Source organism: Patagioenas fasciata, chromosome 16, assembly GCF_037038585.1.
Source record: "Patagioenas fasciata isolate bPatFas1 chromosome 16, bPatFas1.hap1, whole genome shotgun sequence".
NCBI classification, from domain to species: domain Eukaryota; kingdom Metazoa; phylum Chordata; class Aves; order Columbiformes; family Columbidae; genus Patagioenas; species Patagioenas fasciata.
In genome coordinates, this window is record NC_092535.1 from 2,799,927 (window position 1) to 2,821,045 (window position 21,119).

General features: G+C 43.8%; 1 long non-coding RNA gene across 1 annotated transcript; it reads left to right on the forward strand.

Moving 5' to 3' along the window:
* The first annotated feature begins 404 nt into the window (after window positions 1-404).
* Window positions 405-20,242, forward strand: LOC139829216 (uncharacterized). The gene is made up of 4 exons (XR_011741603.1): window positions 405-1,900; window positions 12,865-13,150; window positions 19,916-20,050; window positions 20,137-20,242. It is a non-coding gene; the product is annotated as an uncharacterized lncRNA (long non-coding RNA).
* Window positions 20,243-21,119: the final 877 nt, after the last annotated feature.

Below are 21,119 nucleotides of genomic sequence, written 5' to 3' on the forward strand. Positions count from 1 at the left end.
TTTTCCTACTAGTGTCAATGAGGGGATAAGTTGTTCTGTTTTTTCACCTCTCTCCTTTAAATGTACCTATCAGGCTTTCTGGGGAAAAAAAAATCATCAGTATTTTTATCTAAACAAATGAATAATATCCCTTTTAAGCCACTGCCTTATACTTTCATATGGTAACTCCAGAGCCAAATTCAATAGAGTGAAGAGCTCTGTACAGTGACACTGTGCAAAGTGAATGGTATGAGAACGACAGTGTCTCACAGTCTATATTGCAAAGCGACAGGGAAGCTGGCGCTCTGAATTGAACTGTTTGCTGAACAGCGATTCTTCAATGGATTGCAATGTAATTTCTCCCCTTTCTTTTGAAGTAAGGTGAAAGATAGTTTCCTTCTGATAATTGGTTGTGGAAAGTGGATTCCCAAGTCCACAACACTCGTATTTCAATGCAAGATTGATCTGTAAGCAGAAATTGGGCAAAAATGGGTAAAGATTTTTCAGAAGTCTGCTGCATTTGTCTCAGATTCATCCAGGAGTTGTAGGCAAGGATTCCTCAGCCAGGTCTGCTGGGAAAGCTGGTGGCTAGAAAAAAGAAACGCATCATTTGGTGTTTTCTTTCTGTATTTCTGTCCTCAGGGTCCGTCAGCTGTGAAAATTTCCTCTGCTGCTTTGACATTTGCTTTACTGTATAAACAGAGACATTCAGGTTTCTGTCTTCACTCCCTATGTCATTCAAACCCGCAGAGCTCAGGAATGAACGGGAAGAGAAAACTTGCGTCTGATGCTGAGGAACTGCTGGGAAAAGTCATCTGCTCTCCCCCTGACTGCTTGGTGTGCTGCGGAAAGAGGATGGATTTTACCAGACTTATTTCTTCTTTGTGTTGTGTAGCCAGTCTGAAATTTAGTCTGTTACTGTCACAGGTTTACAAACAGAGTTGGTGCTGATTATTGGTGAAATCTGGCTATAGGGAAGAGTGAAGACCTACCTATAGACAAGAATGTATACAAGTGAGGAAGTAGAACGAGGAAGACCTGGGGTGGGGCAGAGAGAAGCTATAAAGGAGCCAAAATCTGCAGGTAGAAAGACCCCAGCAGAGAAGTGCAGCAAGCAGCTGTAAATCCAGCTGTCACCACACCTCTGCATTCCGATCCACATGTTGGTCCTCGTGTTTCCAAATTGGTGGTAGTACTTCTCAAAATGTATCAGACTTGGGATTCCTTAGGGAAAACAGCACATGTGGGTTTTCCCCTGTCTTTGGGTTCAGCCAGGATTTTAGATAAATTGTCCTTTTTTACCTTTGTATCTTGTAATCTGTTGTTGTTGTTTCTCTTTGGTAGCAGTTCATCTCTTAGAGAAACTGAAGCAAATACGACACTTGATTTCCCCTGTCATATGGTGAATTCCTCCACTTCATATGTTGGTTGGGTGGTTGATGAAGAACACCAGGAGGAAAAAAAGCAATTTAATCCAGCACAGGCACTCACAGCTGGTATCACAGCTATGTATTCAAAGTGATGGTTCCAATACTGCTGGAAAGACATAACATTTACAGTTTCCAATCACGTTAAGCTCTTCCCAGTTAAAGCCACGATGTTCTTCATCTTCAGAGTTAAACCCCCAGATCTGTGCTTCAAGTAACCCCGTGCCCTCAGTCTCTGTGTGTGTGGGTAAACCCAGCAAGGAGCATGAGAACTGCAGCGAGTACGGGGAGAAAAATGTGTCTGTGTGGATTCATACAAGGCTTATCTGCTTCAAATATACCTGTTCTCAGGTAATTACCAGCTTCTTTTGAATCCTTCCAGATTCCCTGCTTCTGCCACCCACTTTTAATGTGGACAACAGGATTTCTCAGTCTCAGCTGTGCTCGGATCCCCATTCTCATGTTGTCAAATGACTACTCCAGAAGCAAAAAAGGTACGAAATCTCTGCAGCGTATTAAGTGGTTATTAGTGAATAACTCCAAATTAGACTGTGTTGGTAGGCAAAAGAGGGAAATTTAACACTTTTCGGGTTGCCATTAAAAAAAGGGTGGTGGCCTCAAGTTGTGCCAGAGGAGGCTTGGATTGGATATTAGGAAAAAATTCTTCATGGAAATGGTTGTGGGGCATCGGAACAGGCTGCCCAGAGCAGTGCTGGAGTCACCATCCCTGGAGGGGTGTAAAAGGTGTTTAGACGAGGTTCTCAGGGACATGGATTAGTGCTGGAGTTGGGTTATGGTTGGACTCGATGATCCTGAGGGTCTCTTCCAGCTGAAATGATTCTACGGTTCAACAATGAAGTACAAATACTTTTAAAAAAGCATTGCAATCTTGAAATCCATCACTCCTCCTCCCCAACAGATCTGGGGTATTTCTCAAAGGCTCTTGGTTGCTTCCACATCTCCTCATCCCTTTGCTCTCCCTTCCCCTCTCTCCCATCAGCAATTCTCAGCTCAGCGACCTGAGTGGGTTAATGCTGCCAGTTAAGGAACAAGGGGGTATAATAAAAAACAAAGTAACTTTGCAAGAACACAAGTGATATTTTGCAGTTTTTGGTGAATTGACTTGGACGTGCTTTTGGTAGGTTTGCAGCATGCGGGATCTCCGCTGCATCACAGAAGACCTGGCCCTTTAGTGCCCCCACCATCAGAAAACGCCCATAGCCACGGGGGGCTCTGCCCAGGGCTGTGTGTGTATTCAGCTTGATCAAGCCAAGCAGGACCCTGCAGCCGTTTGTCAGTGGAGCAGAGCTGGGCAGTGGCCTTGTGGCTACAAGGTTAAATAAAGCAGGCCCTGAAATGCGTGTGTGAGAAATGGGATTGCTGCCATGGACGTAAATCAATGGAGATAACGGCGGCAGTGAGAAACACCGCTGCCTGCTCCCTTCCCGGAGTCCTGCGAGTTCCCAACTCGCCTTGAACAAAGGCTTGGTAATAAATGGCAGAACGGGCTCTTGGTTCTGAAAAACTTAATTTTAACTGATCAGCCACGGAGGTGAACCTGGAAAGTGATTTTCCTTTCCTGCAATGACCAAACTCCAGTGAAACCACTCTGTTAAGAATATTTGCAGCCTCTTGTTTTTCCCCCAGTCCTCCACTTTAACTGCATGGCCGTGTAGTTATTAGGATTGCTCAGCGCTGGGGAGCTTTTCAGCCAGGTAGACCTGAGGATGTTCCAGTGGAGCCTGGAGTGGCTGACATGCCACCAGCTGTGCTGGGTTTGCCATGTCCCAGCACCAGCAGTTGTACCTTCCATGGAGAGTGCGAGGTGGGTTGGAGAAAATGGTTAAATACTTGTGAATAGCGAACAGATCTGAGAGTTTGGTGATCTGTTCATAGACAATTTATAGGTGGTGAAAGGTGAAACTGTTTGATCTGTTTATAGTAAATGACTCAGTTGTTTTCTTCTCTGGTCAACAAGAAAAGCAAGAACTCCCTGTACAAGTACCACCTACTGGGTCTGACATTGTCAAGGCTGAGATATTGATCTTCTGCACCTGGCATTTGATGAGTCCCAGCTCCAGGGGGTATCACTAGGCCTCAGATCCCTAGAGCTACAGACAGCTTTGGTTTCTACCATCCCACAAGAAAGGTTGGGCAGCACCAGGCTGTCACACAAAGCCCAGAGGAAGGGTGGTTGCTAACCCCCAGGTTAGTGCTAGAATTAGCTTAGGTTATGGTTGGACTCAATGATCCTGAGGGTCTCTTCCAACTGAAATGATTCTGTGATTCTAGGTTTTCTGCTTCAGCTTTGTCTGGAGGAGCATATGGCTATCTGAACCTTGCAATATTAAATTAGTCCAGCCCTTCAGCCTGGGAGGGAGGGATTTGTTCACACAGACAAGTGAATTATTAATCCTATTTCCAAGAGGTAACCTCACTGAATCACTCGCACAGCTGCTTCTTTCCCTGTTTGTAGGGCTGCAACTGCAGCAAGGTTAATATGGAGCGTCCATCATTTCCATTAATAGATGGCAGCACTGCGTAGATCCCTTGTGTGGTCTGCCTTTAATTATTTTTTAAGGCGCCCTCTGTATATTTCTTTGCAGTGAAGGCTGAAGTGGAGAATGGAGGTCAGGTCTGCGGACTGACTGATTAAACCTGCCCATCACACCTTCTGTACAGGGCTCTTGCCAATGCAAATAAAGCCTTGTGGTAGAAAAAAAGTGTTGGAGCAGCCTGCATTTGTGAGGAAGCAGATTTTAAATAGATTTATTATTATTTCTGTCGGGGTGGATGGTAGAGGGGAAGAACAGATTCTTTCCCCTCTACAAAATACAGAGGGAACACTGAGCTGCCTTCTGTGGCTCCAAATCCCAGATGCACTAAGGATGGGGTGAACAGCACAGCTATAGGTATCCCTTGTTACTGCCCTGGTAGTGGTCAGGACTGCTCTCAATACTTCAATTTAATAATAGAGTCTATAGTGCATATTACATTTTTTAAAGGGTGGCTGTTACCTGAGAATGAAATTACACGCAAAGATCTCTGTTGCCTTTATCTGTCCTCTGGGTATCCAATTGACTTCACGAGATTTACGCCACGTGCTCATGAAACGCAGAAAGGAAACAGAGTTTACCAGATCGTCACACATGTATTTCACAGTAATATTAACATACAATAGTCCAACCAGAACAAATGTTTCTTTCTTATCTACTGCTCTGACCAAGAGGGAAATAGCTCATGTGAGGCCTGTGTGAGTGCGGGTACATAGGAAAAAGCAAAAATGAGTATTAAAAGTAGCAGCCAAATAAATTCAACGATCATGCAGAAACCTTACGAGTAGCATATAGAGACTGGTAGCAGGAACAGGGCCCTGGCCCAGACAGGAAAATCTATGGGTCCAGGTGAAAAGAACTGAAGGTCAAAGTCAAGTTCTTGCTGTTGTCATTGATTTACAGTGTCTTCTGTATCTGCCTTTGCAGTGATGAGTGAGGTATGACTGGATCTGCCCTGTCTCTGTCTCTCTAGATATCTATAAGAAATAGTTTATGAGAGAAATATGTGGCTGGCAGCTATTTGGTGAGAAGTGTTGAATGTACATCATATGATGCACTAAAACTGTAATCCCTTATGCTGGAGAACACTAGGAGCTACTTAAGCTTTTATAGCTGGACCTCCAGTTATCTCCTGGTGTGTTTTAGTTGCTGCAAATCAGGGTGTCATGAAGTATGGAGAGAACTTGTTTGCAGATGATGTGTCTAATCCACTGTTCTGATCACCTCAACCCATCCGCTACTTGCATGCCACTAAATAATATCCAGCCCCAAATGTACACAAGCTGCTAAGGGGTCATTAAAATTCCCTCTCAGTCCTGATCATTAAACAAACCATACAAGAAGCAGACTCCATACCTGGAAAAAGTGGCATGTTAATGGAGATGCACCCAGCGTAATTGCTGTCATCCATCACCCCTGTCCTGTTCTTATTGACAAAGTGCAGCTAAATATTTAAATAAGCCATTTTTCTTCAGAAGCCGAAGGGTTAGATGCAGCCAAATTTCTCAGTCTAGTCAGCAAACGATACAGATCCAGGGATGAAACAGGATTTGCTGAGTGAATGAGGGCTGCTTCTGCATTATGTTTTATGGAAAAATATTCTTTGCTGCCAAGACTGTTGCTTGGGGCGAGAAGGGGAGGAGAGACAATTCTCCTTCTTACTGAAAGCAAACATAATACAACTAGTTCCTCTTTACTTGACACTCTTGATTTACTTTGAGGGTGTAGTTGAAGGAAAACGTGGCTTGCCCAAGCCCCATTAGACACCTACACTTCTTCTAAAGGCAATACACTTGAAATGAAGACGTAGCGTTTATAAGGGTCCGCACATCTGTTTTGCTTCAGAGTCAGCTCCTTGCAAGGCTTGCCAGCTAAAATAGTAGAGTAAAATAGAAGAGAAATGCTTATTGAAATAATTTTTACTTGGATACATGTTGGCATGCTGCACTTTTCGCACTTTTGGTGATGGGTATATTGAATTTACTGAGTAAGATAAGAGGTTCTCATCGAAGCACAACAGGTACTTGCAAAGGGAGACAGGAAGGGTTTACAAACACAAGATATACAGGGTGTTTCAAAAAGGTGGCCCCAATTTCAAAAACACAGTGATTTCAAAGTGGGTCCATCCTTTTGAAACACCCTGTGTTTGCTAGGGTTGGTGGCAAAGTTTTTGGGCAAAACTTCTTTTCATTCGGAAAGTCTCAGTTCATTAAAAGTGAATGGAGTCATTCATGGAAAAAATGGTATTGATTTTCCTTTGAATAATCTGAGTATAAATTTCTAAGCTTTGGCTACTGCTTTTTCCAGCATAAAATAACTTGGGTTTATGAATTTGTCTTTAACCATAATAATATTATGGTTAAAAAAGCAAAACAAGACAGAGCTACAGAGTGAACAGCTGATTCAAATCAAATTGAAATATTTGAAATTACCCAAACCAATCAAGTTAAAAATCTCCCTTGGAATCTTGAGTTTTCAAAGCTGATTTGAGTTTGAAACTTTATGCTGATCTGAACCAAGGAAGAATGACAGTATTTCCCATCAGTTTTCATGGGATAAGAAAATCAATTCCTGGCCCTTCTTAGGGGTCACCTCAGCACTGTTTGGCAACCAGCAGGAGGGATTTGTGAAATATTTTATCTGGAAGTGTGAAATCCCCTTAAATCTTATTTTTTCTGATGGCTGCGTGTTGGTAAGAGGAGGAAGATGAGATCTGCCTTTGCCGTGGTAGCAAAAAAGTTTGCGTGTCTTAGTATTTTTAGGTGGCGCCCTAGATTTGTTGATCTGGAAGCTGAGAAAAAGTTCTGGTCGTTCATTTTAAGCAAGTGAAGAACTGCAATAAATGAATTGACCAGAGCTATTCAGTTTATGGAGTATTTGGGAAGACTTTTTCTCACCGTACTTTATTTCTCTTTGCATATTCACGGTAATTTCTTCTAGAATCTGAACTCAGATAACATCTGAATGGAGCTCTGTTCAAGGCTCAAAATATTGCTTCTCTCGCCGGTACAGCTGTCCAAGGATTGCATGTGCTCATCTTGTCAGATCAAATGTTACATACTTTTCCCCCTTGAATCAATCAACGTCAGGAATCCAAACCTCATGCCCATCTCCAGGGAAAGATAGCTGCACTTCTAAATCATAGAGCAAAAAATTAAAATGGTAAGATAAATGTTTTTCAGCTCAGGCTTGTAAGGGACTGTGGAGCGAATATTTTTCCCCTAAATGATGAGGAATAAAACTGTTCTACCCTTACATGATACAGAGCAGGTTTTGGTAGAAATTAAGTAGATTATTCTGTATGGCTTTATTGAAATTCTACTAAGATATCTACTGTGGCTTGGCAAGGGAATTCAGTGATACATAAATGTCAGCTTTATTTGAACGTCTCCACTGTCTGACTACCCAAACAGTATTAATTAACTCCCAAAGTCCTGTTCCAGCATGCATTTGGACTCATTTAAAAACTTGCACTAGGGCAGTTGCTAGACAAATGCAGACTAGAATTATGGTGCGCATCTTTTTAGCGGGAGTAATTAACCACTGAAATAAATTACCCAGCGGCAAGGTGGATTCTCCATCATTTGAAGCCCTTAGCTCGAGGCTAAATGTCTTAGTGGAAGATGTGTCATAGCCCCAGCAGAAGTTATAAGCTTGAGGATGTGCTGTCTGCAGGACACGCTCCTGTATTTACAGCTGTGCTGAGCAGGGTCTGTAGGGAAGTCATTCACGTTCTGCACACCAGTTACAGAAATTACTGGAGCAGGACCCAGCACTTGGCCACTCTCAGGAAGATTCTTAGTACCTGCTGCCCACAGTGAAATCAGCTGGCCAAAAGGCATGAGCTGGCTTTCTTCGTTATTTCTCCCCAGGGCTGAGCAGAACACTAAAATCTGTTAAATGCCACCAAAAGGGAAAACTTTTCCAAAATACCTTAAGTATTTTTTTTTTCTATGTGTTCTTAATTAGATTGAGGCAAAGCTCATTGAAGGTTAGCCTAAAAAAGCTGCGAATCAGTAAAAATAACAAACTTCTCTTGTATTTTGTCTTCAGGAAGTAATGGGATTTCACATTAAAACGTGCATCTGGGAAACTCTTTTTTGTGTGGCACCTGTTTACTGATGCCCTGTTTCTATCCACCTGGCTGAAAAGACCATATCCACACAGGCCAGCTAACCAAAAGCAGGAAATTAGGTAAAATACAGCAGCCGGATTAGCAATAAAGGGATGTATGTGGTGCAGCCTTCAGGTGCTCAGCCTTGCATGGAGCTTCCAGAAACATCCTGAATCCAAACGCTTGGCACCGGCCAGGAGGCAGCTCCATATCTTCCCCAGCGCAGGTCGGTGTCAGATAAACTCGTCTCAGCCTGGCTGAAAACTGCCGGATGATAGGATTAAGCAATAAGCATTTTGTCACAGTAATGAATCCTGGCATCCATCTTTCTGATATGATTAAATCAGTCTGGAGACAAAGTCTTCATTTCTGGCACCAGGTCATTGCACAAGTATGCAGGTTTTTGTTTTTTTAATTAAGATACTTAGTTAAGCAGGGTGCTACAAGCAGTAACGAGGTCACTCAGGATTAATTTCCACCTTGGTCAATGGCAGGGAGCATGGAGCGTTTCCATTTGCTCGGCCGTTGACGTTGACAAGTCTGCCTGGAAAATCGTGGCTGGTTTCTCCGTCCAGAGAGGACCCTCACCCTGCGTGCACACACACCAAGGAATAAGTTCTTCCCATCTGCATGGTGTTCCTTGAATCCACTCATTAATAATATCATGCAAAGCCCAGTGTGAGTAGCTGAACAGGATTATGCCATGCAGAAAGCTGTTAAAGGGCCATATACTTACAGTCATTGTTGAAAAGTCTCTTTCACGGCAGTTCTGACGCTTGCAAGTTAAAGAAGGCTTTGCAAACACACTATCAGCCATTCACAATTAACTTGGTTATTGATGGCACTCCGTAAATGTTTAAAAACACTGAAGGAGAAGTAATAAATGGTTGATTTGTTTTCCTGACTGCAGCTGCTGCGGGCTCGCACTGTTTGTGTATAATTCTTTATTCCACTTAACACCAGTGGATATATTTTCTCTTACCTTCCCATCTTTTAAACTAGGCTAATGAGGTATCTTCTGTATTTACTGTAGGATAAAGAAAACTGCCTCCATTTAAGCCCTGATTAAAAAAGAAATCCAACAGGCCAGCAGACAACTTTACCTGTTCACATCTCGGGGGTTAAAGGGATTATTCAAATTCCACCTGTGAAAATGTGGACAGGTCTCCCATCTTCCAGCACGTCACTTTCACAAACAGTGCTTTAGCTCAGGAATTTTTTACCATCTCCTGAAATCTCTTTTCAGGTTCTTCTCTGGCCACTGCCCTTAGCTTGAGGATCTGGGGCAGTAAACAGAAACTCTATGCTCCGCCATCCATGGAGTGCCTGGCATGCCTTTGCATTAAGTAGTACACACATCCATACTCATCCTTCCTCTAGATACCTTGTAAACCCAAAATCATCTGGTCTTTTCTGCTGATACAGTGTCGGGCTTCCTTTCATTCATTATTAAGATCTGCAAATACAATTTACACTCAGGTGCAAGTCTCAGGAATTCCAATGCTGATGCATGAATCTTTGTCTTAAGCCGGTACCTTCTTTCTCCTTGGTAGCCACTGTAGTAATTCACAGGGCACACATTACAAGTTTCATTATGGGTTTGAAAATAGAAGAAAGTAACTGTGTGATCAACAAGAAATTATAACTTTGGTGCTGTGGCATCACCAGGTAACAGTGCTGCACGGCTTAAAAATATCTGTCCTTGCTCCATGTCCTTTTTCACTTGCAGCAATAGTTTTTAGACTCTTCTAATCATTCAGTTTGCTTTCCTGTGGGCTGGCAGGGGCATCAGCTACTGTAAAAAATAGGCTATTCAGTGGAATATATCTCCTCTGAAGGACAAGATTGTTATTCTTTTCACTTCAAAAAAAAAATCTCTGGAAAAGGGAAATGTTTGCTAAAATTCTCTTCAGAGCTGCTGTACGCTTGGTTGTGTTTGTGTTGGTTTATGGTGCGCTTTCCCCTTCCTCCAGCCCTTGGGGCACTAATGTCCCCATTCACTAAAGAAGGACTTAATATTAAGATACCTTATATTAGAAAGGAGAGATCAGTAATAGCCATAAACTCTCTGCTTGCAGCTTCATGCACATCCACTCATGACACTGAGATCTTCTTCAGTGCTCATTCAGGCTCAGCAAAACCTCAGACACTCATGCCCTTGGAGCTGGATGAGCAGTGGGGAAGGTTTGGTGTGAGATACCTGTGGTGGCTCCAGCTCCTGCACCTTTCCCAAGCTGTTTGTTCCTGTGTAGCTCTCAGCTATTTGTGGAGTAAATCACTGAAGAGTAACAATCCATGGTGAAGAAACCCGCAATCAGTTCTGGTTTACTTAGATAGTCCATGCTGCAAACTGTGGTGGTTCATCACACACGATATGGTACCCACACGCACAATGTGGTGCAGGGTGAGCCCTGATGGCAGCAGAAGGGGCTCCAGTGAAACGGAGGCATTCCCATTGCTCCCTTCAGTGGTGACAGTGCCAGTGCTTGGGGTTGAACACAGCCAGAATTCAGCTGATGCGCCTGGGGAGGAAAACTGATGGCGGGACCACAGAATGGGAGATTCTGTCTTGGAAGATGATGGCTCTGGGGTACACTTGGGAGTCATCAGGAGCAACAGCCATAAAATGAGGTCTCAGCTCTGCAGCAGAGGGGCAACCGTGTGTGCGCATGAAAAGAATCAAGTGGAATTAGGCGAGTAACTTCACCTCTGTCCTCAGGGCTGTAGTGGTGGCTGCTGGAGGACTGCACCCACTTCTGACATTGCCTCTTCAGCAGCGACAAGAGGATCTTACACAGGCCTCAAAGGAAGGCTATGGAAATGATTCAGGGGATGGCTAACGAGTTACATGACTTGAAGCACACAGAACTCTATTCATTAGCTTATTAAAAGATGGAGAGGAGATTTTATCATTCTTTTTAAGACCATGTACATGGAGAGGAATCTTGAGAGTCAAGGGCCTTTTGACCTTGCAAAATAGAGCCTAACAAGAAGGCTGGAAAATGAGTGTGGAGAAATTCAGCCTTGAAATAAGCCAGCATTTCCTAGCAGCCAGCCTGGCTGTGGGCTTGCAAGAGGATTGTGTATAATGAGATTCAGTATCTTAAAAGAATTTTCATCCAGTTTCTTCATCTTCTCTTTCTTGTGTGTTAGCGCTGGCAGGAGCCGAGCTTGCCGGCATTCCCCTACTGCTGTTGGAGCCTCTGAAGTGCCGTCCCACAGCACCATCCCCTTTCTGCTGCCTTACGGGTAATGCTGACATGTCCCTTATCCCCAGGGCACAGAGCAACGCTCGTGCCAGGTGCTGTCACACGCACGGAGGGACCACGACATTTGAACTCTGCCTTCTTGCCTTCATTTGATGGGTTTTGAACTTTAATTGAGGTGCAATCCTGGGTGTTTTAAATGCACTCAAACCTTTCCTTATGTAGTAGCAGCATCCAGGCAAAAGAAACTGGAAACTATTCTCCACTTAGGAAGCTATTTTTTTTTTCTTTTCAGTCTACTTAAGTGGCACCAGGCATGAATTTAACCCTTTCACTGGAAAGGGCTTGGTAAATAGCATTAACAGGTAGTAGAAAATGATATATGTGAGTACTTATCCACAAAAGCTCCACTGCAAAGTAGAAACATCATGTACTGATCTTCTGTAGGAGGGAAGCCTGGAAGAGAGAGGCAAGCCAGGTGTCTCTTTACTTTCAGTTCTTTGTTCTTTTCCCTTTTTTCTGCTGTTTCACTTGCCCAACAGCTTAGATCTAAACAAAGTTATCAATATATCCCACTGCCTTACACCAGGGACACATTTGACCCATTTTTTTTTTAAGTGCCCACGCTCTCCTTTTGGTATCTGCTCCAATGTGTACTATATTTAAAAAAACAAAAAAGGTATTTGAAAAGGTGCTTATGTGTAAAAGAACACGTTGGGGGCTAATGGGTGCTTTCAGGGGGCTTGACTGTACCAGTGATAATTGAAACAAACAGAGCTCAGTGGCCTAAACTAATTCAGTGAAGCTATATTCCTCTTCCTTTTCTATTATACATGCAGTGGTTTAGCACTCCCTGGCTCCCCACTGGCATTAAGAGACACTTACAGCTGTTCTTCTCTCCCTAATAACCGCACTCGCTGGAGTTAATGGTGGGCTCCCAGGGGCTGATGAAGTGCTACCGGGCTCCGACTACGCCAGCCAGAGGACTTGCCATATGCCTGGGGAATTTTACCTCTGTTTAGACTTGATTCAGCCGAAACTCCCAAGGTGAAATTCCATTTAGGTCGGTACGTTTCTGCACTAACAATTATAGTTTCTGTGGTGAGCGCCTCCTTTGATTTCTGCTGGGCCGGTGTCTGTTGTATGCAGCCAGATAGCGTTGCCTTCACCCCTGCCGTGGTGACCCCGATCGCAGAAGGAGAAAGGAAAGTGAGATTTAAATGGGGAAAACTTTGGTTCAAAGAAAAATAAATAAACAAACACGAGAAATGCCAAAGACTTTTCGTGCTGATTTTCTCTGCTGCTGTGCTCAGAGTACGAGGAGGAGTAAAGTAGTAGACCTTTTTGTCTGGTACACTCAGACCAGTTTAAGATAACCTGTGGAGGATTTATTCTGATTTTACAGAAAAGCAGAAAAATTATATAGAATATATTAGATATATAGATATCACATAGAAAGCACAATTTGTGTTGGCCGGAGTCATTACGAAGCATAAGCAACAATGCCCAAATGAATGACAAAATATCTGTGCGAGGTGGAGAGCTGGTGACTTCCATAATAACTTCTATGCTTATTTCTACAGAGCCTGGAATGGGTGGTCCCAGCCTGGTGAGTTCTGCACGTCAGCTGCCGACCCAACACACAGTGCCCTTGGGCTGGCCGGTGGGGGACGGTCTCTGCACACAGGGGACGGGTCCCCTCTCCTCCCAGGCCACATCAACACCCAGTTATCCAGCAGCCAGTAACCACCAGGATCTGTGGAACCCGTTGCTGCCCTCTTTGGGGTTGCAGCAGCAGAACCCCCAGCACAGTTACTGCCAGAGCTGCGACATGGAAATATTCTGCAGCGCCCCAGTCTTTCGTTACAGGTAGGTTATGTTTTCAAGCTTTCCTTCACAACCACAGAACTGCAAACTTCATATATTCATTTTCTTGCACTCTTCTTCTGTTTTTTGCTAATTGGTATGTGGTTTTTAGAACAATGAAGCTCAGGTCTGGATACAATTATAGAAATCCCAGTTATCCATTGTTACCTGTGTCCTTAATGAAGCCCTGGATGTTGTGCAATTTTCTGATCCCTAACTGCCTCTCAGTGTGACAAATTTAGTTTAGAAGGTTTTTATTGTTAAAACAACAACAAACACCAAAAAAAACCCCAAAACACTGTATTTGCCTTTTTTTATAGATGTTTCTCTTGTGCACTCTTGGCAGATTGCATTGGAGAAATTTCTTGCTTAATCTGGGGTGGAAGGAAATCTTCCCATCTGTGCTTTGTTGGCCTGTGTTGGAGACCAATCCTGCCTGCACCAGACCTCATCCTCCCCGTGTCCATTTAATTGTCCCTACTGCTGTCATGGGCACTGCACAGAGCTGGCACATTGGCCATGTGTTGTGATGGGCAATGGCAGCCCCACGTCTCTGTTGGCTGAGCAGGGTCAGGAGGGAGGTGGCTTTGCAGACACCCACCAGCAAAGACAGACATCAGGCTTTAGTCCCTTGAGGGGCTTCATCAGCTGGATTCAGGAGCCCCTGGGACTGAGTGTTGTATAGGAATGTACTGGGTCTGTTGGTGCCATCTCCATCTACCTGGGCCCAACATGACATTGAAAAACCTTCAGGTTTCTATAGGTTTTAGCTCTTTTCAAATCTGATGCTGTATGCAGCAGTGTGAGCATGGAAACTTGTCTCTGACCTTTGGAAACCGTAACTTCTATCAGTCATGTCTCTTACTAATTGCTGCTGCAGTTCACGGCCCTGGGTGGAAGAAAGAGCATTACAAAACTGCCCTTGCAAAATATAAATTATTTTAATTGCAGTCAACACGCACTTAATGTGAGACACAGTGAAATAAGTTTCCAGCTGTCTTTTTTAACTGCTTCTATAAAATGCACAAGCATATCTTGACTGTGCAGAAGCTGGGTGTGTTTGTGTGGGAGTTGGCTGAAGTGCTGGTGTGCAGGCTCTGCCGCTCACACGTGTGCACTCCTGTTGTACATGCCTCTCTGTGAGGGTTGTCCTTTCATAGAATAGACAGGCTTGCAGTTTTTGCAGATGCAATCAGGGAAGTCTGCTAAAAACGCAATTTAATATTTAGGCATTCGGCTTCCTTTTTTAAAATTCTTTCTTTTTGCATTTGGTAGATAGAATCACAGAAAGCTTTCAGTTGGAAGAGACCCTCCGGATCATCGAGTCCAGCCATAACCTAAGCTCATTCTAGCACTAACCCATGTCCCTAAGAACCTCGTCTAAACACCTTTTAAACCCCCCCAGGGATGGTGACTCCAGCACTGCCCTGGGCAGCCTGTTCCAATGCCCCACAGCCCTTTCCATTAAGAAGTTTTTCCTAATATTCTAAACCTCCCCTGACACAACTTGAGGCCTTTTCTCTTATCCTATCACTTGCTACTTGGGAGAAGAGACCAACACCCTCCAAGCTCCTTTCAGGCAGTTCAGAGATCAGAAGGTCTCCCCTCAGCTCCTGTTCTCCAGGTTGAACCCCCAGGTCCCTCAGCCGCTCCCATCACACTTGTGCTCCAGTTCCTCACCAGCTTCATCACCTCCTCTGCACTCTCTCTAGTAAGGATACCAATATCAAATATTTTCCTTCTGAGATGCTGCAACCAAGTAATAAACTTCCCTGCAAGCTGGAGATAAGTCTAGGTTCACACCACAGATATCTTCTTTTTGAAATAATGACTTTCCTCTGTAGCAAGGTTCATCAGAAAAGGTGAAGGCACTAACCCAAAGCAGCTGCTAAAGCCCGGCTTGTAGGTCATTCCTATTAAGCAAAGTTCTTAAGCATGTTTCTTTACTGAAAGCCTAAGATCTGTGTCAGTCTTTGCTGAATAGGGATTGATTTAAAATTGTGCTTAAATACCTTGTGGAACAGAGGCACACGTAAAGAAACATGCAGCTGGAGATTCTCTTCGTTTGCACTGATACGGATAGTGCATAAGTTCGCTGCCACCAGTGCTACATGTGGGAGAAGAATCAGGTCCCAACCATACCAGAAAACAGCAGTGAATATTTCAGTTGTCTTACAAAATGAACCCATATTTTTAGGAAACTATCAGCCACAGCTCTGCTTTCAAAATCAACCCCTCAGCTGCCAGCAACACGGGCCCGTTAGCTGTTCCATTAGCCCATATCTCCTTTCCAAAAGGGTATATTTTAATGTTCATGCAATCAAGCTATCATGTTGGCTGAGCACCCTTCAGAGCTTTCTAATATACAATAATACGGCTATCACTTTGTGCCTAATGTTTCATAAAAATGCCATATATAATGCTACCTTTTTGGCTTCCTATCTTCTTTAATGTAAGGTTGCAGGAGTTTCATTTCCAAATGGTTACTCTACCAATCATTAAAAAAAAAAAAATTAAAAAGAAGAGTTAGGATGCTATTGTAAAATGCTCTGTAATTGTGACAGTGGGGAGGGAAGTGGGCTTCCATTCCCAATAGTGCTCAAAAGCCAGAACATAATGAATGCATTATCAGCTTTAGCAATCATCGCATCTTATTTCTGCAATTATGTATTATATTATATTTGTGTTTATGTTCAGCATTTCTAATGTCTCCCATGTATAAGTAGATGAGAGGTGCTGGGATCCAGAAAGTCACAACAGACACACCAAGCCCTTGACTTCGGCAACATTCCTCCCAAGTATTAATTGATGTACCAGAAATATATGCATGTGTACAAATTGATACAAATGGCTTCCTCAGTAATACACGGATATGATGTTTGTTCCTCCTGTTACCTAGCTCTCTAGTAATGTTGTCCTACGTATTCAAAGAGAATTTCTCATGGGCAATTACCTCTCTGGGCTCTGCTTCCTGCAGTTCTCAGGAACAAACTGAACTCCAGTTTCCAAAAAATAGGCTTGTGGGAGATTCATTTTTTTTCCCTAGTCCTTTCTGATGCCTGCCTCCCTTTTTATAGGCTTGGAAATGCTACAGAGTCTATGACTTTTCCTAGTTGAATATTTTAGGTACCTGACTTTGCCCATCTCTAATAAGTGGGCAGACATCCGAAAGGCGCTCACCATTTCTGTGGGTTCATTGACATTTTGAAAATGTGCTTCTTTTTATCATCTCCAAAATGTCTTCCCTTGCAAACATCATACTTAGAATGATTTATTAGCCTTTCTGGAGATTTCTGCCTTTTAGTACCTGCTGGGGAATTTTCCAGGAGATTGCAAGGATGTGAAAAAAATTGCATACATATAGATGGGTGTATATTTATATGTTGGTATATGTACATATGTATATACATATATATGTGTATCTATGTGTATATATAACTACACCTGGCTAACAGCAGGATGGATTAATCTAGACTGGTGAAGAAAAATAATACGAAAAGGAGATGGGGCAAGAAAAGGATAAGCAAAAACCTTTTCTTACTGTCTGCAAAGAGGAACTGATTTGAAAATAGATCTTGTTTATGTAGTACAGGGAACATCCTTATTTTCTCATCTCTGTCAACACTTGGGTCTGACTTCCTAGACCCAAGTGTGACTAAAGCACTCCTAGCTTTTGTGCTGAATTTCTTGTCCCAGGGTCTCACAGAGCCAAATCAAGACCCAGAAGCAGCGTGTGACCTCCCAACAGGGAGCTCACAGCTCTTCTAGACATGCTGGACCTTTGACTCTGCATCAATGGAGTTCTGGTCTGAAATACACACCCTTCCAGCCAACAACAGGCAATGCAGTTGACCCTTTGAGTCAAGGATACTGCTGTTGAAAATTCAGATGCTTATCTGTCAGTGTCAGAAATTTAAAAACCAGTGACTCCCATATGCCCATCCAGATTTCTTCCCTGTTTCCCAGATGGAAATGCAGATGCCGTGCTACGTTTGCGGAGTCAGCCCACTAAATTCAAAGAAGGCATATTTCAGGTCTATAGAAACCCCTGAAAGTATTTGTGTGCTTTGTCACAAGATGCACTTGCGCATGCCCAGTTATCCAGGCTGGTCAAGAGCACTGGATCTGCCTGGGCTATTGGCTGTCTGGAAAAGCTGGACAACTGTCTACAAAAACAAGAAGGTGGTCAACAACATGTGCTAAGTGTAATTTGTGAACAAAGGACAAAGTGTGGCACATGAGGCCAGGAGAGGAGATTTTGGTGAGTTCCTAGTACGATATTTACCTTTGCCATCAAAGAAAGGAGCAGATTTAACAATTCTCTGTGATAACTTATGCTGTTGGGGTGACACAAAGAGGCAGAGTATGATGGTGCAGCTTCTCCCTTCCCACATCTCTCCTATATAATCCTCTGTATCACTGCTCACTTCTAGGAATGCTACTTGCTTTCTTTAACCTTAATAGGATTTTTCAAATACCTGAAGCTGTCTGGTGGTCTTCTTGAAAATTCTTTTGGAGATAATCAGGCTGATGTGTTAATCACATTTGTGCTGTTTTAAAAAATACTGGGATAAAGTCTGAAAAGTGCTGAGCAGCACTATTCACCTGCAGCTTGTTTACAAGCAAAGCCGAAAGAAAAGAGGTGCTGGACGGCATAGCAAACGGGATGTCCAGATGCTTTGCATTTGAATCAGAAAATAAGCTAAACCCTGATTGTTCACTGGATTGAGGTTCCTTTGCTCTGGTCGAGGGTGAGTGGGGGAGAATAGTTGTCTCGGCTTGATCACATCTGAGGATAAACACCCCAGGCTGATCCTTCCTCAGCCCCGTGAGCAGTCTCTGATCTGTGGGATTTATGCTACACATAATTAGGCATGAAACGGAGAGGAAGTTTATTGCAGAACACTTGGCATGGACTCGGGGAGTAAATTGATAAAGACGACATGTACATTGTCAAGTTGGATGTTCTTAATTTCTAGGAACCCTGAGAGCCATTAGTCAGATCCACCCCATGCAGCTCTCCCTGCCAAATCTTACTGTATTTATAGGAATAAAAAGGAAGAACTGGTTGGAGATGAAGAAGCCATTAACACAGACACACACACACATAAAATGCTCAGGTTTCGAGGTCTGACACTCCTTCTTTAAAGAGAGCTCTTACACCAATAACTAACCAATGTAGAGACGTGCAAAATGAACTCATTCTCCAGCTTTTTTTTCATCTAGAGGGTCTCTTGGGCATAATATAAACCACTGTCTTCAGCCCCATAATTAGGTGCAAAAATGGAAGGAAAAAGGCAATACACTTAAAATTTCCTAGAATCATTAGAGCGTATCACATCCTAAAATGATCATCCTTGATCTCAGAGCATGTGTGCTCACACGTGGGTTAAACCTGTTACTTTGACTTCCACCTGCATTTTAAACTGCTAGGAGAATAAATGGGCCGCAGAATGCTTTCTGCTCTCAGTGTTTGTAGTGGGCACAAAGGATCTCTTCTCTCAATGGCAGGACCCGAGGGAATGGCAGGAAAATGTGCCAGGGGAGGTTGAGGTTGGACATGAGGAAAAGGTGGGTGCTGGACACCCTCTGAACAGGCTCTCCAGGGAGGTGTCACGGCCCCAAGCCTGACAGTGTTCAAGAAGAGACTGGACAACATCCTCAGACACATGGTGTGAATTTTGGGGTTGTCCTATTCAGGGACATTCTGTGATTAGAATCATAGAAGGCTCTCCCTGTGCTGCACTGCAGTGTCCTGCAGCCTCCTTCACCTGGGGTCCAGGTCTCCTCAGCCTCGGGGGTGCTGTCTGGTGAGCTGGAGATGAGACACTGCATGGGAAAGAGGGGACATTGGGACAAATCTACAAGGTCTCGACTGCCCTGGGCCTTGCTGCAGCAGCACCTCAAGTCAGAGAAACTTCAGACACATTAGTTGCCCTTGGTGAGAAGGCACCGTCCATGTTCCTTTTAGATGTCGCTGTTAATGAGTGTGATTATTCTCCAGCTCACATGTCTCTTCCCATTAATCGTGGCATACTGCTGCCTGACACCCCAAACATGTTCTCTTTCTGCTTTGCATCGCGCAGCCTGCCGCAGAAACGACAATGCAAATGTTTCCTTGATAATTTTGTCACACCAAATCTGATCAAATTTATTCGGTGTTGTGCACACATACATGCGCGCGCTCAAAGACATTTGTCCTGAGGCATTAAAGCCAAACTCTGCTCCCTTAGTTGAGGAAACCCAGCAGGAAGTTGTCCAGAGTCCTTGTGCATGAAGTGACCTGTTTTAATCAGTTTTGTGGGCTGGCTGAGCTTTGTGAAACAAAAAGAAGACATGGTGGTAATGCCTGGGGAAAAAAACCCACTGTCTTAGCCATGCACAGGGAATGGATTTGAAGACCAGCCTTAGCCATAGCCTTCCATAAATAACATGTGGCTCTGTCCCTTGATTTGATAAACCTTCCCTTTGGGTTTATTTACTGGAGACTTAATTAATCTGTTTACTTTGAGACAGAGTGTGCTCAAATAGTGTCAAGACAACAGTAAGGAGAGTTACTTCTTAGTAAAAAGGGATCAGCAGCCATTCCTCAAACTTGAGCTTCCTAATTTCAGCTCTAACAGATGGATTCCTGAGCAAATACGGCGTGTCTTGGGTGGCATCAATTCACAGGCTGAGCACCGCTGGACTTGTTGATGTGACTGCCTTTCTCTAATTCCTTCCCTTTTCAATGGAGAGATCCCTCAAAGGGTTTTTTTTGAAGCACAGAGCTGTTCCAGACCTTGAGAGATGAAAGCCAGTCTGGGCAAAGTTTTGAGAAGGAGCCATCAGAGTTTGCCCGCTTCTCCTCCTGACATCAAAGCCCACCTAGTCTCATTTGCAATGGCCTCCATATTTCAAAAGGTGACTAATTCTACTTCCTCTAGTCTCTTGAGACCTGTAGTTTGCTTCTAGTCTTTTTGATGGTGTGATTTCTTATATACTGCTAGAGAAATAGGTGAAAGCACATTGTGCCTGGAGACCGCCGGCAATGTCCAGCTTTATTCAGCCATTGGCCCCACCTTGAAAGCTGTGAAGTGGAATCAGAAGAAACCTAACTTCATGCAGGTAGGCAGAAAAAGCAGTTTGGCTTCCTGTGATATGTGGAACTAAATCCATCTCTTTTTGATGTACGGAAACAAAAGAGGGGCGGGGGGAAAGCATTTGCTGCTCAGAAGTGATATATTTTCTTCCTTTTGACAGTAGATTTAAGTTTGAAATTTCTCTGCAATGTGAAAGCCCAGTGGTTGGAGTTGATATGAATAAGGGTTTAGCTGAGACCTCACCCTGTGCTGCTGTGTTCGATCTCGTGTGGCAGCAGCGATGCAGGACAGAAGCACTGCCCTCCGCACTGCAGCCAGTGCACGAGCAAAACAGACCATTAACAGCTGCTCGGTGCATCGCGCCTTCACTTCCAAAGCATTTTATGCAAAAAATTAAACATTAGCAGCTGTTGGCGGTTGAATATGTAGCAATTCTTCACTCGGCATAATCGCCCTGAAGGATATTGTGAACAATTTCTTCCCAGAAAGGACTGCTGAGTATTGGAACAGGCCACCCAGGGCAGTGGTGGAGTCACCATCCCTGGAGGGGTTGAACAGATGCGTTGACAGGGGTTCTCAGAGACATGGGTCAGTGCCAGGGTTGGGTTAATGGTTGGACTCTATGATCTTGTTCAAGGGCTCATGTTTTTGAGCACACCAGCAAGCAGACTTGTCAGAGTTGAAATCACACAGGCCATATGTGTCCCTAACAACTCTTGTGCTCTGTACCAGAGTGGTCTGGACTTAGCAAACTCCAACATGTGACGGCTGGACAAGCAGGATGGCGAGCCGTCAGCAATCTCTTAATTCTTTTGCAGTATTTCACTGTTGTTTCCCCGTTGGCCTCCGGTACCTCAGCAGCCCCTGGCTCATCCCCATAGGACTCCAGG